The sequence below is a fragment of the Protopterus annectens genome, chromosome 2.part1 (assembly GCF_019279795.1).
Source record: "Protopterus annectens isolate FY-2018-M chromosome 2.part1, PAN1.0, whole genome shotgun sequence".
Classification (NCBI taxonomy): domain Eukaryota; kingdom Metazoa; phylum Chordata; order Ceratodontiformes; family Protopteridae; genus Protopterus; species Protopterus annectens.
Window position 1 is genome coordinate 1,884,924,968 of NC_056729.1, and position 27,658 is coordinate 1,884,952,625.

Sequence of the window (27,658 nt, forward strand, 5' to 3'; positions counted from 1 at the left end):
CCTCCTGGTTCCTACTGTGAATACTTAGCACAGGTGCATCCCTATCATGGTAAGGTTTCATCATGGTAACATAGTACAATATGTGCCCTGCCTCCTGCCTAGCAGTTCCACCATGTAGTTAACATCCCTGACCTTCCTTACCACTTTGAAGGGTCCCTCCCAAGCTGTCTGCAGCTTGTTGTGTCTGACAGCAATGAGAACCATTACAAACTGCCCTACAGCATACTCTCTAGCTTGAGAATTCCTGTCATTCCAGGAATGAGAACCATTACAAACTGCCCTGCAGCATACTTTCTAGCTTAAGCATTCCTGTTATACCAGACCTTTTTCTGATGTTGGGCTTCTACCAGGCTGTCTTGGGACAACCCCATGATTTCCCTGAGCCTTGTCCTGAGGTTTAGGACATATGCCACAACAGACTCCTTGTGGGATTCACATATCCTACCACTCATCTCAAATCAAATCTAGAGGTCCCCTCACCCTGTGCCTATACAGCGACTCAAAGGGTGAAAAACCTGTGAATTCCTGGGGCACACTCTGTATGAAAACAATAGATGGGGCAAATATTTGTCCCACTCCCTCTTAAACAGGTCTGCAAATGCCCGTAGCATGGTCTTTAGTGTAGAGTTTAACCTCTCTACAAGACCATTAGTCTGGGAATGGTAGGGGGTGGTCTTTAGGTGTTTCACCCCACAGTGCTTCCACATACAATCCAGCAGGTCTGAAATTTGTCACATCTGTCAGTCAGTATTTCTTTTGGGAAACCTACCTTGCAGAAAATCTCTAGCAAAGCATTTGCCACATTTTCTGCCTCAATGAAGGACAGTGCCATTGCCTTGGGGTATCTGGTAGCATACTTTACTACCACTAGGATATACTTCTTCCCTGTGGAACTTGGGGTACTCAGAGGCCCCACAGTATCCATAGCTACCCTCTGAATTTGCTCCTCAGTCACAGGCAAAGGCATCAAAGGAGCTTTCACCTTGCCTTCTGTCTTGCTTACCTTTTGGCACTGCTCACAGGTCTTGTAGTACACTGTTACATCTCTGGAAATCCCAGGCCAATAAAAATTCTGCATAATACATCTCTTTCTACACTTTATGCACATATGACCTGCAAAGAGAATGTCATGGGCTAAGGCTAGAAGTGCCAGACAGTAGACTCTGGGCACAATCAATTGCTGTATTCTCTCAGCCTCTAGCCCTCATTCATGGGTCCACTCTCTATACAGTAACCCTTTGTCCCAGTATACAGATTCCCATTTTCCTTGAGAATCAGATGCCTCACTGGCTACCTCCCTGAGGCCTTGTAATGTAGGGTCTGAAAGCTGAGCTTGTCTCAACTCTCTCTTGGTACCCCTTCCCAGCTTCCCTTCCACAGGAAGTCTGGTATCCTGTGACACCAGTGCCTCACTGTCAGCCTGGGTACTACTAATTCACCTCTGCCCTTGCAGTCACTCTGTCCAAGAAAACATCAGTACCCACAAGCAGCTGTGGCTCACCATCAGTCTGACTGCTACAGGGTGGCTCCCTCCCTGAAGTAACCACCACAACAGTCCTGGCTTCAAGTTTGCCATCTGTCTGGGTCCTCCCAGGCTACCAGACCCACATGCTTGCCTTTAAGCCTGCCTGTGTGTCACTGCATGCACACAAGGTACTGCATTATCAAAATAATTCCCTATCAGGACATTTGCAGGGATAACCTCAAACACACCTAGTTGCTAACTACCTTTTCCACCCTCCCAGACTAGGTGAACCCTAGCCAAAGGTATTTGGAATGGGGTTCCTCCTAAAGCTCTGACTAGAGTAGACTGCCCAAGCAAGTAGTGCCCCTCTTTAACCATTGCAGGCTTCACAATGGTTAGGTCAGAGGCTGTGTCTCCCTTAGCAGTAGCCTGATAGGATATAACCTCTCATGGTAGTTTGGTACCCTTGTTATTGCCAGACAACTCACTGCTGGCATTCGGTCATTCCCACTTACTGGCTCTCTCACCTTTTGTTCCCCACCTTGCCTCCATGGATATCTATATGCTACATGGCCCCAGTGGTTGCATTTGAAACATTTAAGCATTGGTCCTGGCTGTATACCTGGACTAGTGGCTTCCCTTGCTACTGGCAGTCTCTGTTGGGGTGGTCTAGGCTGTCCGCCATGGGTTGACTTAGATGCATGAGCAGCATTGTGTATCCTTTCCCTGTGAAGTGATGCCCTGCTTGCTAGGTATAGGTCTCCCTTCTTCCCCAACTCATCAGCAGTATTGTATTGCCTATCTGCTAACCAGAGTCTCATGACCTCTGGCAAAGTGATAAGGGCTTGTTCCCTCACCAAAAGATCTGCCAGCCCTTCAAAAGTGATGACCTGACACCCACTCACTCACCTATGAAAATAAGTGTTTACTCAGCAATATATTCACACGCACTTTCATCTACTTTGTGTCTGTGCTCAAGAAACTTTTTTCTGTAAGCTTCAGGTGTTAACTTAAAACACTGAAACAATTTTTAACAGTATTATAATTTAAGCAATCAGTATGAGACAATTTAGAAATAGTAGTTACAGCCCCACCATGGAGTAAGGAGGTCAGGAACCGTACCCAGAGCCCTTGGTCAACATTATGCTGTTTGCATACCCTTTCAAACATAAGAACAAAACTATAAAAATTATCACCGTCTGTAAATTGTGAAAGAAATTTACTGACCTTTGTGGCTTCTGGGGTTTGGTTATTCCATTCCCTGTTACCTCCATGGCCCTGGTGAAGAGTCAGCATCTTATTCTCATGTTGCCTCTGCCTCTGTTTATCTTCAGCTTCCAGACATCTCAGTCTCTCTGCTGATTCTAGTGCCCTCTGTTTCTCCTTTTCTTCAACCTCTGAATGCCACAGTCTCTCTGCTGATTCTAGTTCTTTTTAGTCTCCAGTTCAAGTCTCTTTATGTTGAGATGGATTTTTAAGTCCTCTGTGGAAAGTTTGAACTGTCTATTTTCTGAGAGTTGCACATCTCTAAGCCCAGCCTGATTGTCCTCCTGGTTGCTGGTCTGTGATGCAGCTGTGCCCAAGGCTGCAATAATTTCTGCTTTGGTCAGGTTGGCATGCACCAGTCCTTTGGCCTGGCACATCTCAGCCAACTGGCTCCTTGACAGCTTGCCATACTCCTCTGCTGACATCCTTGCCTGCTCTCAGTGACTAACTAAGCTAACAAAAAATTAATAAAACTAATGCGATATGAAACTCTGAATGTTCACTGTGTGGCAGGTTGAGAGTACAAACACCTTCTTCAGTGACCACTGTTTACAGGCTACAGACTTTCAATATCCACACCATTGAATCCTAATATGTGGATATCCCACCACTGCCAACCAATTAATATGTGACGCCCCACCACCAGTAATCAAGGAGCCTCAGTCTTCACCACTGGCAACAGTAGGGTACGTACACACTGGGAGGATGACAGGTACACACACAGTATTTCCAGTTGCAGCTCTGTGCATCAAGTGCAGTTTCCCTTAAGAGCACACAGAGATCACAGTCAGTCTGGGGCTGGTTTCTCTCTCCTTCTCCAGATCCTCATTAAGACTCCCTACTGGCACATCTGTAGTGTTAAGATCTCAGCTCAGTGACCAAGCCAAGGCCTCCAGCACCCTCTCTGTCCCACCAGTGCTCTGTGCCCCTGCCCAAGTAGCTGACACACACACACTCTTTGAGGCACACTCTATGAGGTTTGATTTACACACACCCACACACACACGCACACACACACACACACACACACACACACACACACACACACACACACACACACACACACACACACACACACACACACACACACACACACACACACACACACACACACACACACACACACACACACACACACACACACACACACACACACACACACACACACACACACACACACACACACACACACACACACACACACACACACACACACCTTGGAGCTGGCATAGGCTTACTAGCTATGCTTCCTTCTGCCCAGACTATAAGGTAGTTTCCCCTGCCACCAGTCAGTCCTTATCAGCTACTTTAAGGTTTTTAACAAAGGGTGTCAGTCTTACTGTGCAATGTTACTATCAATACAAATGGTAGTTTGACCAAGAGCAAGGCTATTAGCAGTGGCCCACAGTGTCACCAAATAAATATGCAAGTCCTCTAAGAACTTAAATATGTCTCTCAAGTATCAGCCACAATGAAATGTTTAAATATATTCAATAATAAATAATAAAAGAACAAGAAAATAGTCAGTAAATAATCACAGTTACATCAGAGTTCAAAATCACAGGAATACTTACAACATTGCAGGACAGTCCCAAATAATTAAAGAAAAACATTTAAATTAAGCTCAGCTATATTCCTGACTATATCTAAAAGAAACTACTGTGCCCTAGTTAACTTGCTTACAGAACAAGGCAAGTGTGGTAACTGGGTCTTCTTGTCAAGTCAAAGACAAAATACAGAATGCTATGTCTCTGTCAGAGAGTTCTTAAATTAATATCTCAAATGTTACTGCTTGCAGTACGACATCACTTCTTGTCTTCTGACTTTTAGTTCCCAAGCTAAACCCCCATTGCTAGAAACTTCCAGCCTTTAGCATCTACTTGTGAAAAATACATAGCCCTCAGATCTTTGCAGCTTCTGGAAGACATAAAACAATAAAACACTTACAAGACAATGCAGAAGGCTATCTAGTTTTAGACATCCTGTCTCCTTGCTGCATTAAAACCATCTTCTATAGCACAGTTATAAAATAATTTAATTTCAACTATTTTTCTGTAGTTTTTACAAGTTAACCTTCGATGTTCCAGTTTCCACTGTTAAAGTATACACATTTATACAGTTACAATAGTGTACATACATTTCTGTTGTTTTCCAGTAGGGTACACTGTGGATGCATCTTTAAGCTCAGTACTTTACAAACCCTTTCAACACACACATCTGTACCAGCAGTTTGATATACAGACATGTAGTTCTAATACGTTTGTAACACAAGCATATGACTCATGTTGATATTCACAAGTGACATATGATTATTTACAAAATTCCAGCTATCTGTGCTGGCAGTACCTCCGTTTGTCCCAGTCACCCTTCTCTCTCTGAAGGTAACAATCCAAATTCAGTTAATATTTTGTACATATGTTCACTTTACACTGTTAAAGAAATGGATAGCTATGGTTCTTTCCTTCCTCCCTCCTGCACATACCTGCCCTGCTTTCCCTTTGTTCTTCATCCTGCTTACTCCACATTTCACCATTGTCCTATCTTCCCCATTTCCTTTCTTTAATGCATTATTGGATGATTGTGCATATTGTGCACCCATGTGCAGCAATGATAATGCAAAAGTAGTTAAACGTATTGCATGTGTTCGAACCCAGTATCATCTGGGCCCAAAAAGGAATGTATCACTGCATTAACACATACTACCACAGAGTCAGTTAAGTGGCAAGTGTATTCCAGAAACTTAATACTAACTGTCCAACTTTGTTTTCCCTCCTCCTTGCTCCCTATTTCACCACTTTCCTATCTACCTCATTTTAACACCTTAAATCTGGTCAAAAATAGAATTACATACAACACTCATAACTAGCAGAAAGAGGAAAGGATCCCTTCACTTTTTGGGCTCCATGTTTGCAAGGAGTTGGGCATCGCACTCTAATGAGCAGTGACAGTGAGTGGCTATACAATGTTGTGGTTATTACCATGCAAGGCCGCTTGTCCCCACTCTGCTATGCCAGCACACAGCAACACATCTTGTGTAAGCAGTACATGTCATTGCATTATCACTCTGTAATGAAAAGTATTTTAAAGTATTAGATACACCTGTATTCAAACCAGTACCATTTGGCCACAAAAAAAGGAATGTATCACTGCATTAAAATGTGCTGCCACCGAGTCATTTAAGCAGCAGATGTATTTCATAGACTCTACTGTCAGGCTTTAACAATGCAACTCATGTCTGAACACTGCTTAGCTATGCACAAACTTTTGTATCTTGTATGTGTATGCACCTTGCTAACTGTACCACAAACCTGATGCTCACCTTGATATGGAAATATACATATTATGCTGTATTACTGCTGTTTACTGTCCATTTCCTGTATATGACATGACATTACATGTGGAAATATTACAAACTAAGGGCCCTATCTAACAGTACATCACATTTTTATAATACATCTATGTATCTGCACCCCCCCAGCACCCTGAGATCTCAGTATTTATTCCACCCATATATCAACCATACCACAAAATGTAATATCAAATGTTGTGTGCTGTGCAATGCACATCAGTCTGATAACATGCAGAACTACAACTGTTGACCCATATGCCTAAAAGCCTTATCTGCAAGGCTAGTGCAGGAATCAGAATGGACCATATCCACAGGGACATAGGTGACCTTCAACACACTTCACTCTACCCATTGTGTCTTAGTCAAGGGTAAATTTTGCTTATTGAACCTTGTGGACTTCTTGACTACTCACCCTAAAGATCTGGATGAGGGATAACAGGACATAACACCTATGTTGAGTTATCCGAGACCGTTGACACTATCCCCCATCCGTGTCATAGTGAAGATCTCCCATCTGGGAATTAGGCCATACAGTACTAGATAGATAGCCAACTGACTCACTGAAATGTGCACAACATAGGATTTCAATAAAGCGGACACTTGGTAGTCAACTTTCAGATTGCTATCTACATGTGCTCCCAGTACTTGTTTCACTGAGTTTCTGCATAGCAAGACTGTTGTCAATGCTGCGATTAAAATGGAACTCCACTTTTTGAATGGACAACATTACAAACATACATTTCTGCATTTATATGTAGAGTGTGTGCCTTTGTCGCCATTCAGTTGTCTGTGTTTGCTCCTTGTGTGCTATGTTATCACCATTGGTGGACTCGATTGCACACAATATGTAAGAATCAAAAAACTTGGTAAGCCAGAGGCCATATACTTTAGTCTGAACTTTAAAGAAATATGGTTCAGATAGTGAAGGGCCAAGCACAGATCCATGGGGTTTGCAAATGGTGACATCTCTACTGGTACAGATTGATTCACCAAATTTCACATGATGTATTCTGTCAGTGAGTCAGTTGTTTACACATCAACTGATGTAAGGTTTAATCCCCAGCCTTCGGGTTTTCTCAATGATACCTGCATGTGTCACTGTGTCAAAACCCTAAGGCAGATCACAATAGGCAGTACGCACTGTCTTACCTTCATCCAGTCCTATCACACAGAATAAATGTGCTATGACAACATCACAGATCACCTATGGCATGCCTCAGCACATACACCTTCCTGATACAGTTGAATACACAGTTCAACACACCCTACACATGGCCTATCTTCCCATACAAGGGTGTACATCAACATGCATCCACCTGAGTTGGGTTGACAGCACCTGATGCATGCATGTATAGAGACATCCTGACTCTCCTCAACTGTGAGGCAGACCAACATGTCATCATGGATCTCTTCTACACATAAACTAGTAATATCCCAGGTGTGTGCAACAGAGCTGTGTGAGTTATTAATGGTACATCATGTCTGTTACATCTGATAGATGTCCTCAAAGAGGTCATCAAGGGCATGCATAATGACAACAGTATCATTTTGTGGAGCTTGAACAGGTCAAGGCATTTGACACAAATCCACACTGAGGTATTCAATCAACACTGTCATATGTGGCTGTAAACAGCTATATCACCTACTGGGTAGACCAGTGCATGGCATATGTGGCATCTCACTATTTTGAAATGTATGATGTGACATATATCTCTGGTCCAGTGATCAGGTCATTACATCAGGGGTGCCTGCTAGGCTCTTTCCTGCCCAGTAGTTAAGTGATGGACATCACAGATGACATACACATGCTGTGTCCAAACCAGCTGCCTGAAGGACCACAGCTTGTGGGTAATTATTGACTCGAACTGTGATATTAGCATAATACAGACAGTATCAACACATACCAAAAGCATGCTGACACAGCCATGACAACACTTGCATTGACAAGAAAAATGGAGGGATTTGTTGAATCAGGAAACAGACACAACACCCAAGTATAATGTGGATATCACACCTTATAATCAGACCTATAGGTATGTGACCTGTGTCCTGGGGTACAGGGTAAATGGTTCATCCACCAGCATGTGGTCACAGTGCTGACTACTCCCTTGACTGTAAACAAGTACTTGGTATGTGAAGGACTTGCACATCAGAGGGCATACTAACATCATGGCTCCCAGCCTTCATCACACCAATAAATGAGTACAATGCACCATTCTCCATGTACCTCCCTATACATGTTCCAGTAATGTGTAACTAGTGCACCACCTTTATCACAGTGTGTTGTCACACAACTTATTGGCCAGACCTAGGTATTCTTTATGGAATATACATGACTGCTTGATGGTGCAGAACAGTAAACAAGTTGTTACACCAGATGCATGTGTGCTACTTGTTCTGCTTACATACATAGGTGTTTGACAACATTAATGGCATGTATCTCTTCCGTGACAGTGTGGATTGTGCCATATATGTATGTATGTATATATATATATATATATATATATATATATATATATATATATATATAAATGCTATGCACACAGGGATAGCAGTGCCCCTCCTAACACCTCCAGCAGATGTTTCAGGGCCAGAACAGTGTGTGTGTAGTCACGCTCATAGAATGTGGTTGTATCATAACAGGTTTTCAAGTGTGTGTGTGCAGACTCATCTCTCATCACTCTAAATCACATATGTTATGTCAGATGCATGAGATTACTGGAGGTATTATTCTGATATTGTCCATGATTGTGGTTGGTTAATGTGATGCTTTCCATAGACCTTTACTTGTGGCCATCTTGCTGAATACTTCTGCTGAGACTACACTCACATTCAGGTATTTCAGTTTGCACAGCTTTACAATATGCACCGTACCCCAACTCTTTGTCAGATCCCCAGTAGATGTCATCTGCATTATTCATGTAAGGATTCTTATCTCACACAGACACCCTCTCCATTGTTATGTCACCTTGTGTGACAGTTACAGCCATCACATTTTTAATGTACAGTTCATACTGTACCATATAGGTATGTGGTTGGTGTTGCTGCTACAACCATCTTCCATTGTAATGCCCTCCTCTGCTGTACATGAGGGAGCTTCACCTGTCCTCATTCCCTGTGTTCATTCCTACAATTGCTCTGTGTGTCCCTATTCAAAACACACACTTCCCCTGAGTGATCATTTTGCATGGCATTCCCATGTCCTGTTACAGATCATTAACACAGTTTCAGTACAGAATGCCAGGAATGGGATATTGCAATACTCTGCACTGCAAGTACACTGTCCTGTACTGTGTGTATTAGACCATATATTTCACATTCATACCTCTCAGCTGTCCAGATATTCCTAGGATGTCCAGATGTTTTCCTTATCACATTTGTGGCTTTCTGCCATATCATTGGGATGATCTCTACACTGATGTGACTGAATATTACATACATTTGAGTGCATACTTCTCAGGTGTCCTGATTTATGCAGAATGTCCAGATTCTGTCTCATATTTGTGATCTTTTACACAGTACATTTTTGATTTCTGGCAAATCTTTGGCATGTCACTGTGGAGTGAAATCAGAAAATGATCACTGACATTTGAGTTTCAAACTTCATGCTCTTCAGGCAGTTCAAGCTAATGTACAATGTGTTTATTCAATCAACTTTCTAAGTTTAGAAGTGCAGTATTAAATATCTGTCCCTATTTTGGGCCTTTGTCCCCCCATTATATATATGCCTTTGTCCCCATATCGTGCTCAAATGGGATGACAGGTACATCTGAGTGTCTTTCTACCACATGTTTATGTGACATCTAAGGTCATTATGTCCCTATTTCTGGTTAAATGTCCCTGCATTATGTTGGCCTTTGTGGAAATATGTTGAACTAACAGAGTCACAGCTATCTGTGAAGCCCTGGTGGTCATTGTGACATTGCGTGCAAATCCGCAGATCTTAGGTTCTGTGTTTTACAAGGAGTTGTTATCCACAGTTGCTTACAAAGTTTCCTGGCTGGCAATACTGTTGCCAGCCAGGAAACATAGCTTAGGAGTGCCGCACCACATTAATGTGTATTTTGTGCTGCTGCATGACGTGCACCATCACACTAACATTTAAACTCCATGTAGGCTCTCCACAAAGCCTACATGGAGTTTATTGAATCCTGGGGACATTGTTTTATTTTTAAACCTTATGTTGTCATTTTCATTTATTCCTCAACTGATGGTTTTGGATCTGAGACTTGAATCGTACTCGGTTGCTTCTTCCAGATCATGGGATCCTAGAACTCTCAAGCTCCTCCCTTTTCCAGATCATCAGATCCTAGAACTCTCAAGCTCCTCCCTTTACCCATAATGCCCCACCAACCTAACGTACCTCAGATCTTATTAGTCACTATTAGGTATCAGATGCATAATCCTAGCTCTCGAGCAATTTTGATTTAATCTTCGGATTCTTTCCTTCCAGTGGTATTTGTGAGTTTCTAAAAATGTTGGTATTTTTTTCACTCTGCTTCCTCCCTCCCATAATTTACTGGTTTAGCATCTTTTCTTATCCTTTTTACTGCTAAGTTTCCATTTGCTGTATTTCTTCAGTTACCATTCCTGGTACTCCTTCATACTCCTTCGAGTGTCTTTCCTACCATTTTTTGTAGTTTCTCTCTTATATCTATATCCCTTTTATTCCTTCCTATAAAAAAAGTAAATATAGTAAGAATTTTTGTTGTCTGCTGTTATAGATAAATGTCTCTCTAATTCTTCTCAGCCTTTTTGGTTAAGAACTTGTACTGATCTGTTGTTGATAGTTTTTATAAGATGTCAGAGAAACCTTCTGGTTTGAAGAAGTGTATTTCCTGTGGGCATAAGATCCAAAATTCTTTAAAAACAACTTTATATTTTTTGAGGGGGCGTATTACAAACAGGTTAGTGGAGTAGCCATGGGGGCAGCGTGTGCCCCAGGCTTTGCGAACGTTGTTTTGACCTATTGGGAATTAAATTATGTGTTCAATTCAGAGTATTTTAAATACATCAAATTTTATGGTCGGTTTTTAGATGATTTATTTATTATTTGGAAAGGGGAACAAGCAGTTTTAAAACGGTTTTTAGAATATATTAATAGTAGTGTATGGTTTTTAAAATTCACATATGTTGTTAGCCAGGAAAGTATTAGTTACCTGGATATTAAGTTAACTTATGATAAGACCAAGAAGAAGCTTGTGTCCAATATATATAGGAAGTCCACCTTCTCAAATTCGTACCTACATTTTGACAGTTGGCACCCTCACCATCAGAAGAAAGCGGTGGTTAAAGGCCAGATGGTGAGGGCAGCAAGAATGGTCAGTGAGGAGGTGGATTTCGAACACGAAATTAAATTTATCATTAGATTATTTTTAAATAGGGGGTACCCACACGACTTTTGTAGTAATATAGCTAAAGAAGTGAGAGGTAAAAGACACAATGGTATTTATAAGGCCTTATTACATAGTAATGAGATGATATCTAGTGAAAGTCACCAAAGTCAATCAGTTGATGTTGGGAAGTTTATTTGCAATAACATTCCTTTGTATATCACCACATTTAATGGTATTTCTTCGTGTATTAAAAATATTATTAATAAGAATTGGAAATTTATAAGTACAGACAAATCACTTGGGGAAATGTTTATAGGGAGTGTAACACATGTGTTTAGGAAGGACACTTCTTTTAAGGATTTGTTTGAAAGTTTGAATGTCAATACTCATAATATTTCACAAAAGCCTAGGGGTAATTTTAAATGCGGTAGGTGTTCAACATGTAAGCATCTGATCAATATTGACACAGCTGTGACAGTTAACAATCACAATATCAGAATTAGCCAGCATATAAATTGTTATACAACAAATGTTGTTTACATTGCTGTTTGTCAACAGTGTGAAGGGTTTTATGTTGGCAAAACCAGTAGACATCTGAGGGACAGGGTTAAAGAACACCTACTGGATATTAAAAATAACAAATTAACTAATGCCCTTGCCAGACACATAAATCAATACGAAAACCATTTTTTTAGATTTTTTGGTGTTATACACCAGAATTTGGATTTACAAGGCAAGTTAACTAAATATAATTTGGATTTGTTAGAATTGAGGATGCAGATACTACTTAATGCTAACCAATATCCTGGACTTAACGAATATATTAGTATTAAGCCTATTTTATGGTTGAATAATATTAAGGGTCATTAATATATTTTTGTAATTTTACCATATGGCCAAACTATTTGGTACATTATTTATGCGTTTTACTATATGGTTTAGTTGTATATAAGTAAGCTATTGGTATATATTTTGCTCTATATTCAATATGTTTATTTTTGATAGATCTTTATATATAATATATTTACTTCTAATCAGGTCAAATACACATGTGTGAATTATATATTTCATGTTGAAACCATACACTTTAACATAGTGTACATATTTATATTTATTTGTATATTTAATAATTAATTTATTTATTTATATGTACATATTTACGGTTCGTATTTGTTTTTTATCCCCACATTTATGGGAAACATAGTTCAAATTATAATACATATATTTTAAACAATATAGATAGTTTTTTATTACAAAGACTTTTTATACATTTATATATATACATACATATTTTGTATATTATTGTTTTTATATGGAATTAGCACAGTTGATTTTGTATTTTTGTATATTAGCACACTACATTTCCCCTATTTATTTATTTATTTATACATATATATTTACCTTATTTCAATTACCTTGTATTACAGAATTTATTTAAGTGGCACTTAGATATATAACATCAAATAGGTTATTAATTATATATCAAGATAATTTACAACATACACATATACATTGTATTTTTATACATACATTATTGTTTACAAATCGATTATGGTTTGTAATTTTAACCATATATTTATTTACATTTTCTAGATCATGCAGTATATATATATATACAATACATTTTTATTGTTAGGAGGGGTCTCCTATATTTGATAGTTCTACATAGGTTTAAATATTACTTGCATCAGCTGTCTTCTATTTTTTTCACATGCATTTGATTGGTTAACGGGCTCATTAATTAACATTGTGCACAATATTTAAGAGATTCACATGCAGTATGTGTTGTTCTGATGAAGTTCGTGTAACGGACGAAACCTAGGTCGACGTTTTTCATTTGTTTGTGTTTTTATTCAATAAATTCGTTTGGAGCGTTTATGGGCCTTGGATTTTTTTTGGAGTGTGGCAGCAATTCCATTTTAATACAGCAGTTCTACTTCGGTTGTGGTGCCTTTTTCCCACTTTTCAGTTTTTTCTTATCCTTTTTACTGCTAAGTTTCCATTTGCAGTATTTCTTCAGTTACCATTCCTGGTACTCCTTCATACTCCTTCGAGTGTCTTTCCTACCATTTTTTGTAGTTTCTCTCTTATATCTATATCCCTTTTATTCCTTCCTATAAAAAAAGTAAATATAGTAAGAATTTTTGTTGTCTGCTGTTATAGATAAATGTCACTCTAATTCTTCTCAGCCTTTTTGGTTAAGAACTTGTACTGATCTGTTGTTGATAGTTTTTATAAGATGTCAGAGAAACCTTCTGTTTTTAAGAAGTGTATTTCCTGTGGGCATAAGATCCAAAATTCTGATGCCCATAGGGAATGTGTTTATCACTTGGGTCCATCCCACCTTGATATAGACTGTAATATTTGCTCTGGTATCAATTTTAGGAATTTACTTAGGTTCATAGGTTCATAAGTTCATACTAGGCTATCTGCCCGAGGGCATTTACAAGCCTAGCCCATAGTTTTGTGGCTTACGCCACCCCTTTAGTATGGGGAACTATACCCATTATTTTGCTGTGCCTCTGTCGAGCAGTGACACTGAGGTAATCCCTGGGGTATATCTGCGATCTCCCATCCATTGGTCAAGATTTCTCTTGAACAAGGCCAGCGAGGTGCTCTGCCTCACATATACCGGGATTTTATTCCACAGCATAGGGAGTCTTTGGGTGATGAATCTATCCCTCCAGCACGTCCTATTAATAGCTGTGTCGAGGTTTAAGTCTCCCGCCCTTGTGGCTCTGACGGATCTAGATTTTTTGAGGTGCAGCATATTCATCAAATCTGGGTTTGACATGGCCTTGTATGTTAGGCAAAGGTCACCTCTGAGCAAGCGTGCGACTGAATAGAGCTGGAGTTCTTTCAGTCGGGCAGCATAGGACAGATGTTTGAGACCCTTTATCCTTTTGGTGAGGAACTTTTGTGGCCTCTCCAGCTGCTGCAAGTGTCGGGTCAGATACATTCCGAATGGGGCATTGTACTCAATCATTGGTCTGATGAGTGATGAGTATAGGGAGACTATGACCTCCCTTGATCTAGATGAGAATCCCTTCATGATAAGGTGGGCAATGTGGAAGGTCTTCCTAACTACTTTAGCTACATGGGTGTCGAATGACAGACTACTATCAACCTGGGTCCCCAGGTCCCTGATAACTTCTTCTGTGCTCAGTGGATTGCCACCTATTTGGTAGCTAGGTGTAACCTTGTTTTTCCCGAAGGGTATGACTATGCATTTTTTGGCATTTAACTTTAGGCCATGGCTCTGGCACCAGTTATCCATTTCTGTGAGACCCTTCTGAAGGATATCTGTGTCAGATGTGTTTTCTACTATGGCCCAGTTTGCAGTCATCTGCAAACTTTGTCAGCCATAACCCTCCTGTGTTTGCTTGTACTTCAGAAAAGTAGATGCCAAACAAGAGTGGGCCCAGGACTGAGCCCTGTGGTACACCACTTGTGACAGGCTTTGAGTCTGACATGGCGCCAGCAACTCTGACCCTGTGGGTTCTGTCACTCAGCCAGTTTGCAACCCATCTTGTGATGTATGGGTTAACATTTAAGCTGATGAGTTTTTCAATGATACCCGAGTGGGGTATTGTATCAAGGCCTTCGCCAGATCGAGGTAGGCTGTATGGACTGCCTTTCCCTCATCAATGGCTTTGGTGACTGTTTGAAAAAGTCAACCAAGTTTAGAAGGCATGATCTGCCTTTGACAAAGCCAAACTGGGATGGATCCAAAGTCTGCAAATTCCCTATGTCTTTATTTATGAGATCCATTATGATCCTCTCCATGGCTTTGCAGATAAGGCTTGTCAAGCTAATGGGCCGGTAATTTCCAGGGTCGGTGGAGGCACCGCCTTTGTGAAGTGGGACCACAGTTGCAGTGCGCCACTCCCTGGGTACGTATCCAGAGGTAAGACTATGATTAAACAGCTGTCCTAGCTGTGGGTTTAATTCCTCGTTGAGTTCGTGGAGCACACAGCCGGGGACACCATCAGGTCCCATGGATGCTGTGTTTTTTGCTTTGGAGAGAGCAGTTCTCACTTGGGTGTTGGAGATGTTTGGGGGGCTGCAATCGCTTGGTATAGATATCTCTCCTTTTGGGGGGGAGGGGGGGAGAAGTTTGCACTGAACCTGTCAGCCAGTATGTTGGCAATGTCTGTAGGATCAGTAATCTTCACATCATTTTGAACTAGTTCTGAGCATATCTGGGAGTTTCCTCCCAGGTTTCTAACATAGCTAAAGAAGGCCTTATGATTGTCTTTTGAGTCTTTAGCTATTTTTCTCTCAAAATTTGCTTTGGATGATTTTATGAGAGCTCTTAGTTTTTTACTTATAGTGATCAAGGGTGTCTTACCTTTTAAGGATTTTGCTCTATCTTGTAGTAGCTTCCTCCTTTTGTTGTAGAGTTTGTTTATGGCTGGGGTCCACCAGACTGGACGCTTGCCTTTGGTACAAAGAGTCTTTGTTTTGCTTGGGATTGCCTTATCCATGCAGTCCTGCAGGTGCTGGTAGAAGGCATTTGTAAGTGATTCAGCGGCTTGAGTACTGTTTTCCGCCGGCTCGGGGCCTTAAAGGAGACCACACTAGTCTTTAGAAGTGTGAAGTCGGCTTTCGAGAAGTTCTTTACTGTGGTCTTTTTATTTCAGGTGGGGTGGGATGAGGACCTCCAGCGAGATTAGTTTGTGATCTGATCTCACCAGTGAGGGGTATACTTCCGGTGTTGAACATTGTGCTCCCATGTTTGTGATGATGAGATCAAGTATGTTTTCTCCTCTTGTGGGGATGGTGACTAGTTGTTCCATGGCATTTGAGTTTATGAATTCCAGGAACTTTTGGGCTAGGGTGTTTGGGCTTGAGTAGTGTTCCCAGTCTATATTAGGGTAATTGAAGTCACCTAGTATGATGGTGTTTGGTGATACATTTATCCCTCTAGTGTTTTCAGGAAGGCCATGTGAGGTTCCTGAGTTTGTGAGGGTGGCCTGTAACATGCTACAATTTGCAGAGCAGTCTTGCCTATGGTTAATTGCACCTGGATGGTCTCCGATGCATCGTGCGTTGCCACCAGTCTTGAGGTGTGGGTGTCCTTGATGAATATGGATACCCTCCTTTCTTGGTATTGTCCGGATTTTGGGGCCGGAACGCATGATAAGAGGTAAAACCTGATAGTGCTGGGGTGCTCTTAGGAGCCTTGAACCAGGTTTCTGTCACTGCACAGACATCGATGTTCTCCATACTGAGAAGGGCCTCGAGTGCGTGCATTTTGAGATTTAGACTTCTGGCATTGAGCAGCATTACCCTTAGTTTTTTCCTTTTTTGTGTTCTAGGGTGGTAGGTTTAGAATTTGAGCCTTGCCTAAAAAAGGCACTATGGGGGTGGCAAGAGCCTTTGCCAATATCCGGAATCCCAGGGGTGACAGGTGCAAGCCATCCCTTGCGAAGCAGCATGGCTTGTCCAGCATGTCATCCCAGGCAGACAGACATTGGATCCCCTTTGAATGACACCAGAGTTTAAGCCAATTGTTAAAGCTGATCATCTTATCTCTGTATTGTGGCATCATTCTTGGTGAAGGTAGGATACTGCTCAAGGTCAGGGTCATACCTGCCTGGGCTACATAATCAGAGAGCTCCTCAATGTCTCTTTTCATGTAGTCCAAGGAGGTACGTCTCAGGTCGTTTACACCAGCGTGGACAATGACTGAGTCGTATTTGTACCTGCCGTTGAGAGACCTGAGTGCTTGCGTTATGTGGCGGATTCTAGCGCCCGACAGGCAGCTTACTGTGACCTTCTCCTTACTCAGTCTGGTGAGCGGGACGTCAGTGTGTCTGACTATGGAGTCACCAATGACTAGTGTGTATGGCATTGTGTTTGGCCTTAAGGGCTGTGACTGTTTGACACTCTGACTGTGAGGTCTATGTGTTGCAGGTGTTGTGTTCTGAGGTGGTGGTTGTTTGGGTGTCTGCTTTGGTGGCCTCTGCTGTTTTGGTAGATTTTTGATCAGAGCCGAGTATGTCTTTGTTTGTTTATGTGTATGATTTGAGGTTGTGATGGTACTATGTGAGACTGGGTCTGTAGTGTGTGTGGTGACCTTCTCCTCCTGACTGGTCTTGCCAGTCCTATGTTGAGAGAGCTCAGCCTCCAGTTTGGCCGTATAGTTGCATCTCTCGCATGTATTTGTGTTTTGTGGGAGGAGGAGAGGGTTGTCTGTGTACATGAGGCAATTGTAACATTGCCTCAATATTCCCAGGTTCACCAGCTGAGCAGGAGAGGACACTAGCAACTGATCCCTCGACATGCTAGAAGGACTAGACAAAAAACTTTAAAAGAGATTCCGGGGACGTGGGTGACCGAGAAATGGGGTTTGCCTTTTGGGGTGCTATCTATAAGAGTGCCGTATCAAGGTAATAAGTACTGTAGGAGCAAGTGCTAGGTTTAACAGATAGAGAAAAGTCTACTTGGAGTCAAGTAGAGATGATCTTTTAGGTATTAGAGAAAGTGCTAGTAACAGGGATGCTTAAAGGTAAGATTGAAAAGAATGCACTCTGCAGTGTGCACTAGAGAAGTTAGATATGAAAGTAGGTAACTTGAGTTTTACCTGTTTAAAAAGTTAAGGTTTAGTGGAGAGTTACTATTTTTAAAACAGCAAGATGGACTGAAAGGGTGGTTACTTTTGTATTTTGGTACTATGAAATACTGTAGGATGGCCAATAAATTTAAATAATTGAAGGGGTGGGATTTCAAAAGTGATGGTTTTGTGATTACTCACATAAGCCAGTGAAAGTAGAGAGAAATGAGATATATGGTCAGATTAACATAAGAGGCGGGCAACTAGAAAGACAGTGGTATTTAACAAGACAACTTAAATGGATGGGAGGGAGGGAAAAATTCTGCCTGACTCAGAACAGAGAGAGCTGTGGTCTCTTTTGAAGTTTTAATATGCTGTTAAAACAGAATGCAAGCAAAACACAAGGTAAAGAAAACAAACTACAGTATTCAAAATATAGAAAGGCAATACAGAAATACAAAAAATAACAGCAAACTAACCTTTCCTTCACAGCAAAGTGTAGCAGAGTCTGGATGAGCCTTTCTGGTTGACCATATAAAGAAGCTAATTCACATGGTCTGTTGCCTTCCAAATCTTCCTCCTCAATGGCTGGAGCTCAAACCCCTTCTAAAAAGTTAGAGAAGGCTAAAGCTGACTCTCAAGCTAAGGACAAGGAGCCCTGGTATAGGTCTCTGGATCATTCCTCAACTTCTGCTTTAGCTTCTTCAGTGGAGCCCCCTGTCAAAATCCTAAAAAAGTCAGATCCATTGGTCTCGGATCCAACATCTCAAAGTTCTAAATCACCATGGATCTGTACCAATCCTCTTCTGTTGGATTCCATTTAATTCAGGGTCCCCTGTCCATTCCTAGAGGAGTCACCTTAAAGGCATTCTAGTCCTCCTTCCACTACCTCCTCTCTTTGATCATCTAGAAATCTTTCAGAAACAGATGTGGACAGAGCACAGATACAAATGGAGGTTTTCCTGGCTGTGACCCCTTCCAAAACTGAGAGCCGATTACTGACCACTTCTCACTTGTAATCTCCTTCTCTGATCCATCCTTCTGTTTTGGAGCCATTGGAGTATCCCTGGGGGTGTCTATTTCGGGTCCTAAAAATGTTTGTTTTTTTTACTACAATGGTTTCCCTGAGCTGACCGGCTCTGAATGTTTCAGAGCTGGTGGAATCTCAGAGCTGAAGCATCAGCATCAGCATCATATCTGTGGGCTTGGAGTCAACTCCAAAGCTTCTGGAGCCATCTCTTCCTCTCGGAGCTTTGGTGCTGGATAGCTCAGGTCTGACTCCCTCCTTGGATGGGGTGCTGATGGGGTTGCAGGAGCCAACGATCTGAGAGATTTCAGTCTTTGAGCCATCAACTTCTGTTTTCCCTAGGCATTCCACTTTTCAGGTCATGGAGAGGGCTTTCTGTATGCCTACAGAACAGACATCCCTGTCACCATTTGATCAGACAATCCTACCTCCTACTGTTCTATGTCCTGAGCCTTGATCATCTCTTCCACTGGGACAGCCAACCTGAGCAACTCCAGAGCATTGCTATCTCTTCCAATACTTCCCCAGAACACCCCACTGAGGAAGTCCCTTGCAAGTGGACATGCAAAAGGAGGCATTTGGATTCCCCTCTGGAATCTGTCATAGAGGACACCAATTTTGATGAGGGGGAGGGGTCCCCCAGATTACCACATGATGACATCTTTTTTGGAGACATTCTGGAACTTTTAAAACAAAGAGGTGGTTGGTCTTCTGCTACCACCTCCCAAGAGGAATCAGTGTTCCTGGAGGCTTTCGGGTGTGACCCATCTAGTTCTTGGGTGCCCCCCTCCCACCGATGAGCTTGTTAACTTAGTATCTCAGTGAGTGTGGAAGGAGCCAGACACTGTTGAGCCGATCCCTAAGAGTCCAGATAAGATTCTTGCCTTACACAAAGACCAGGCACATTGTTGCTCAGCTACAAAAAAGGAACTAGCAGAGCAGAGTTCCTCTGTCCATCTCCCTAAAAGGGAGTCTAGATTGTTGGGCATATTTGGGAAGTGTGTTTTTGCTTCAGTGATCTTTGCTCTTAGGTTGCTGAATTACTTGGCACATTTTTATAAAATTGTAAAGGGATTTAATCAAGGAGCTTACCAAATCTCTTTCCGGGTCCAAATCCTCCAAGGATGAGAACAGAACCTCCTCGCAGCTGGCCACCCTTCTTTCTATCTCATAGGCATCCATGAGGTTGATCTCCCATGCTGTGGAAGGTACCTCATGGGCAGCAGGTTCAGGCATAGCCATCAGGAGTCATGCCTCAATGCATTTGCGTGATTTTTTGGTACCATTTAAGTCTTCTTTTGTCAAAGCACCCTTTGATGGATCTTCTCTTTTCGACCCCAAGTTTAAGGACATGCTGTCTAGATGTGAGCAAGAAGGAAAGACCCTGTCTGCTATGGGTGCGCATTTTTCTACACCTCAAAGGCCCTTCTCTAGGAGCCAATGAGGTGGCAGAAAGATATGGTTTGAAAAGCTCCCTAGGTCCTTTCCAGGATTCATGGGGAGATAGTCCCCCCAGGGCCAGAGAGGGGAACTTGAATGGAAGAAGCTGGACTTGTGGCAGAGGTGGGCCCTAAAACCAGGGGTTTTGAGATTCTTTCTCAGATAGGCCCTATCAGTGGTTCTGAAAGGAGGCCCAACTGTCCCTCTCTGGAGGTAGTCGAGAGTCATTTATCCCTGCATCTGAGAACCTGGCTAGCCATCACAAAAGATTCATGGATGCCAAGGATTATATCCATGCCATTTTCCCTACCACCTCCCACAGTTTGAAAGAAAATCTCCAGTGTTCAGAGGGAAGCAACAGCTCTAGAAATAAAAAAGCTGCTGGAAAAAAGAGTCATCCAAGATGTCCCCCAACCCGGAGAGGGTCCTGAAATTACTCAAGATTCTTCTTAGTGCTAAAAAGGACAAGGCACTTGAGACCAGTTTTGGAACTCAACAAGTTAAATTAGTTTGTTCAGTATACAAAGTGTCAGATGGTCATGGTTAAGTCTATTTTGCCCCTACTGCAGAAGGATGATTGGATGCATCCTATCATATCAAAATGAACAGGCAGTCCAGAAGATGCTGATGCTGCCATCTGGAAGCCAGCCATTATCATTTCAGAGCACTGTTCTTTGGTCTCACCACAGTCCCCAGAGTGTTCACAAAATGTATGGCAGTGGTGGCAATTCACTTGAATCTGCTTAGATTCTGGGTGTTTCTCTGTCTAGACAGAGCTCCAACCAGGCATCAACTAATACAGTACAGGGACTACTTGCTCCAGCTGTGTTTTAATCTGGGAATAACAGTCAATTATAGGTTTATAGGTTCATAGCTAGGTACTAGAATGTGTTGGCTTTTGCCGCCCCCTTAGATTAGTTCCCTGTGCCTCTGTCCAGCAGAGCCACTGAAGTGATCCCCGGGGTAAACTTTCTGTTTCCCATCCACTCTTCAAGGTTTCTCTTGAAGAGTGTTAGCACGGAGCTCTGCCTAATATAGATTGGAATCTTGTTCCAAAGCATGGGAAGTCTCTGGGACAGGAATCTATCCCTCCAGCACATCCTATTTATTGTTGTGGTGAGGTTTAGATCCCTAGAGCTTGTGGCTCGAGGGGATATGGTTTTCTTTAGGTGGAGCATGTCCATCAATTCTGAATTGGACATGGCCTTATATGTCAGGCAGAGATCACCTCTGAGTAGGTGGTATGCAACCGAGTACAGCTGGAGTTTCTTCAGTCGAGCTGCATAGGGCTTCTGTTTGAGGCCAGTGATCCTCTTGGTGAGGTACTTCTGTGGTCTTTCCAGCTGTTGCAGGTGTTTTGTAAGGAGCATCCCAAATGGGGCTTTATACTCTATGATGGGTCTGATGAGTGATGAGTAGAAGGGCACAATGACCTCTTTTGATCTGGATGCGAACCCTTTTTTGATTAGGTGGGCTACATAGAAGGATTTTCTAACCACTTTGTCAATGTGATTATCAAAGCACAGATTACTATCTACTTGGGTCCCCAGATCCCTTATTATGTCTTCAGTATTTAGGGGACTACCATCTATGTGATAGTTTGTGGGTACTTTGTTTTTTTCCAAAGGGGATGACTATGCAGTTTTTGGCATTTAGCTTGAGACCATGATTTTGACACCAGGTATCTGTCTAAGTGAGACCCTTTTGGAAGATGTCTGTGTCAGCGGGAGAGTCAATTATAGCCCCTAGTTTGCAGTCGTCTGCGAACTTGGTCAGCCATAGTACTCCTGTGCTTGCCTGTACCTCTGAGAAGTATATGCCGAACAGGAGGGGTCCTAGGACTGAGCCCTGGGGGATGCCACTTGTAACCGGTTTAGAGTCGGATCTGGCTCCTGCAACTCTCACCATGTGGGTTTTGTCTGTGAGCCAGTTGGCAACCCATCTTGTGATGTAGGGGGTTATGTTCAGGCTGGTGAGTTTGTCTATAATACCAGAATGGGGAATGGTGTTAAAGGCCTTAGAACAAATCTCAACTCATCACTACACAGAGTCTCGAGTTCATAGGAGCACATTTGAGCAAAGTCAGTCAGATAGCTTCTGTCTTGTCTACTCAAATAAACAGTCTACAGTCCCAAGTAAAGAAAGTGATCCAGAATTCATCTCTTTCAGCCTGTCTGATCCTACAGGCTTTGGGTTCCATGGCAGCAGCTATCACCCTTGCTCCATTGGCCAGGTTCAGTATGAGGATCCTTCAGTGGACTCTATTAACTCAATGGTCCGTTCTCCAACATCCTTTATTCATGCCAGTCAGGATCACTCAAGCATGCAAAACATATATTTTCTGGTGGATTCACTTAAACCAGCTACATTAAGGCCATACCTTTGTTCTACCCCATCCCAAGGCCATAGTGACCATGTACTCTTCTCAGTTCATGTGGAGGGCACTAATTGGGAAAGATAGTCAAAGGCACGTGGTCCCCCGAAGAGTCCAGGTTGCATATTAATGTCTTGGAGATGAGGGCTGTCCTGCTAGTACTGTAGGCTTTTCAAGATGCTTTCTCCTTACAGACAGTTGCAATTCAGATGGACAATATGTCAGTAGTCTGATACATCAACAAACAAGGGGGAAGCCAGATCTTATCCTCTTTGTCAAGAAGCTATAAGAGTTTGGCAATGCACGATCTCTTCCAATAACTTTCTAGTAACAATGCATTTCCCAGGGAAGTCCAACGTGATTATGAACAAGCTAAGCAGGTCCATTCTGATACCTCATGAGTGGTTTCTCAATGTCAACATGACAGAGATAGTTTTCCGTCAGTGGGGCTGACTGTGCTGCGAGCTATTCACCTCTCCTCTCAACAACAAGTGCAACAGGGTCTTTGCTCTGATACCTCCATGGGGAGAGACACTGTAGTCCATGATTGGCACTCCAGAATCCTGTATGCATGATCACCCTTATCACTAATTCCCAAATTTGTTTAGAAAGCACTTCAGTTGAAGAGCACAGTTATCCTCACTGGCCCCATTTGGCCTAGTCAGGTTTGGTTTCTGTTCCTCTGGCCTCACTGTCTACAACCCCATTGATTCTGGATCCAACTCCAGACCTCCTGTCTCACCCAACAGGCATGTCTCATCTGGACATAACAGGCCTCAAATTAACTGCATGCTTTCTCCAGTTCTGCTAATTGCTAGACAGCCTAGGCTGTCTTCCCCACTCCATCATGTTTTGCTATCTTCCCACAAGGCTTCTATGGTAAATGGAAGAGATTTGTTTTCTGGGCCCTTAGCAAAGATCTGGACCTCTTTTCAGCAATCCATGAATTTTTATCTTCAATCTTTAATGAAGGAGTTAGTTTTTCAACTATTAGAGTTCATTTGGCTGCCATTTCTAGTTTCCACATGGGTGCAAATAACTTTACACTAGCATCCTCTAAATTATGCAAGGCCTTTCTCAAAGGAGCTTTTTTGCTCAGACCTCTATTAAAAGATCCTACTCCTCCTTGGGATTTAAACATAATACTTCAAGCTTTAACTCAATTTCCATTTGAACCTTCAGCCAAAGCTGACCTAAAACTTTTATCTTGGAAAACCATTTTCCTACTGGCTATTACATCAGCCAGAAGAGTATCTGAAATCTAGGCTCTGTATTCAAAGCCTCCTTATCTGATTTTTCACAAGCAAAGCATGCCTTTGCGAACTAAACATCCTTTTTACCTGAGGTGGCATCTGAGTCAGATATTAGCCAGGTCATTAAGCTCCCAGTTTTCATCCAAATTTTTCAAATGAAGAAGAGTACATGTTCAACCTGTTGGATGCACATAGACAATTTCATGTCTACTTTCATAGAATCAAGGACCTTTGGAAATCAGATCAGTTATCTGTTTCCTTTTCTCCTACCAGACTAGGAAATCCAGTATGTAAAGTTACACTGGCCAAATGTATGACTGATTGTATAACCTTTATCTGTGGTAAATTGGGTTTATCTTTAAAAAAACCCCATAGAGCCCATTCCACGAGATGTATGGAGATCTCTTCAGCTTTTTGGTCTGGAGCATCTTTAGATGACATTTGTGCTGCTGCAACTTGGGCTAATCCTCACACTTTTATTGCCCATTATAACCCGGATTTGATTTCTAGGAATAGAGCAGTTTTTGGCTTAGCAGTGCTCTGGTATATCCTTCCATAGGGGCTTCCCATGGTTGTAGTAACTGAGGACTCTCCTATCAGTTGAGGAATGAATGAAAATGACAATATCAGAACGTTATGTACTTACCATAATGTTCCATCGTGTTGCCCATTTTCACTCTTTCTCCACTTCCTGCCCACCTACACCATCATTTTGTGCTTCTGGAGAGATCTAAGAACTGTGTAGGAACGTCTGTTCCTTTCTTGAGCTCCATCATCTCTTTTCCTATTTTTCTTCTGTTTTGGGCTCTTATTGGTTGTCCTTTTACATCTAAGGGCAGTAGACTTGATCTGAGGTACATTAGGTTGGAGGGGCATTACGGGTAAAGGGAGGAGCTTGAGTGTTCTAGGATCTAATGATCTGGAAGAAGTGGCCGAATTGGATCCAAGTCTCAGATCTGAACCCATCAATTGGGGACGGATGACAATGGACAACAGAGATGGAAAGTTATGGTGAGTATATAACTTTTTATTTGCAATAGTAGCGTATATTCATGATAACTAATTCAAAATAGTCTTAAGTCCAGGAAGCCAGCTAGTGGAGGCAGAGATGGGGGTGGTAGATGAGGACATCAACCGGGGGGCCCCATCACAATGGTCAAAAGTGCACCCCATAATTGCTAGGGCTAACTCTGCACACAACAACATCCTGTCAGGCAGATTCATGCAATTCTAGCCATAAAGAAAGCAAGATATAGAATACATGTGGAAAGCATGCTGAACTATGCATAATTATACATATATTCTTCATAGTTTTCAATAAAGTGTCAGTACTTCTTTAATCAATCAGCTTCTTCTGAAAGAGCTACATTGTTTGCTTGTGCTGGCAAGGTAACTAGTGGTGCTACTGCTGCTGTATGAAGCTACAATGTGGCCCGTGTCATGACATGATGAGTGGTTCAAACAGGTTTAGCTATGGAAAGGTATAAAAAAAAAGAAAATCTTAAAAAGCGGGTTGGGGAGCAAGGGGGAAAGACTTGAAGAATTAGGTTTGTGCAGTGTTTATGGAAGAGTGAGGAAGAACAACATATAAGGGCTTCCCTGTGGTTCATTAAGGGGGGTTGGATTGGGGTTGAGCTTCCCAGTTAAATTTCCTTGATGTTATTATTCTCCATATTCCCTTGAAGCATTTTCCTGTTGTTGTTACATTTGTAGTGTCACGTGTGTAAGAACTTGTGTGCTGCTTTGGAGGTTTCCTCATTTTCCCACTGTTGCATGACCACTGAGTTTATATATGTAGTTAAAGGGATAGAGAGGCAAAAGCCTTTTGCAGTAGGGGGGGTACAGGGGAGCTGCAAATGGACTTCTGAGTAGCTGTATTCGTGGTCAGCTGAGCAAAAGAGTTTGCTTCTCGAATGATTGAATATAAGTCAGTCATAGGGAAAGCAGATCTAGGTCCATCACCTCATGAGGTATATAGTGGATAGAGGGTAAAGAAGAAGCCATGACTATAATTTGGGAGTAAGGTGGTTCTGGTTTGACATAAGTTTTTTTTTTCTTTAAGAATGATATATATTTCCAAGGGCTACAATGATGGATGAAGGACTCCAAATCTGCTTAGTATTTTAAAATAGTTTATGACATGCATAAATCATGAAGGGAGAAAAGGCTGAAAAGGGCAGCTATCAAAGTCATGCTGTATTAGATGGATGGAATTGCTAGATGTAAACTTCTTTTGCTTTTACCTCAATTTATGTATTTATTTGAGAGGTACACATAACATTTAAGGGGTGCAAGTTTTGTGAGCTGTACATACTGTGAGATCCCATCCTTTCTTGACTTTCTAATGTCACCACATGTTCTTACGTTACTCAGATTATAATCATCTTATTTCATGTTTTTAAAATATTATTGGAATTGTGCATATTTGGAGCGATCCTCCTTAACTTTTTTTATCTTTCTTTTTTCAGGTTCTCTCCAGAAGTAAGAACAAGTGAATGTTTAAAAGGGCATTGTGGGAAATGACTTCTGCTGCTATATTCAAGTTAATATCGGTGCAGCACAGGAAATGATTTTGCTGACTCTGCAATCCCAGTTTCTGTTTTATTTTCCCTTCCCCTGTGATGCATCATGAGTGTCAACTGTTTCCTACTCTCTGGAGAGGTCACTGTCAGGAGGTGGGGTTTCACCTGAGGCATGGCCTCACTGGATCTGCCATATCGCTGCCCTCGGTGTGGGGAACACAAGCGCTTCCGAAGCCTGTCTTCTCTGCGGGCCCACCTGGAGTACAATCACACCTATGAAACTTTGTATGTCCTTTCCAAGTCAAACAGTGTCTGTGATGCCACTGTCATCCCCGGGATTGCCGATGTGTCTGTTTTGAATCCAGCAGTCCGTAAGGAATTTTTTGAAAGCACCTCATTTCGAGGTAAGGAGCATCATTATCTGTGTGACCCATCACGGGCACAAGAGTTGGAACAAGCCACGGCCCGGTTCACTCATGAAGTTGAGATTCCATTGACTGAGATTTTTGTACGGAAGGGAATGACCTCCTCAACTCCGCCCACACCAACAACATTGCCAATGGTGGCAGATGCTGCATATGAGGAGGGATTGACCCGCCTAAAAGTGCGGGCCTTTGAGAAACTTGAGCTTGATGAACGCTTAGAGAAGCTGTCAGAAGAGGTGGAGCAAAAGATTGCAGACCGGGTGGGTCGACTGCAGGTTGAACTTGAGAAAAAGAACTCAGAGCTAGAGAAAGCCAAGCAAGAGAGTGTACGACTAAGTCGGGAGAAGCAAGAACTGGAGGATAGAGCATCTGAGCTCACGAGGCAAGTGGATGTCAGTGTTGAGATGTTGGCCTCTCTAAAACAGGACCTTGTGCAGAAGGACCATGAGCTGTCACGGAAGCAACAGTGAGTACATGGTTTCCATAAAAACTCCAAGGATCACCTGAAAGGTTACATAAAAATGCATTTAAACCATATTGTTCATAGGTAGGTACTAGGCTATTGGCCCTAGGGCCTATATAAGCCTAGCCAAAAAGGTAGCCTGGCTTTCGCCACCCAAGAAAATTATTTTCCTGTGCTAC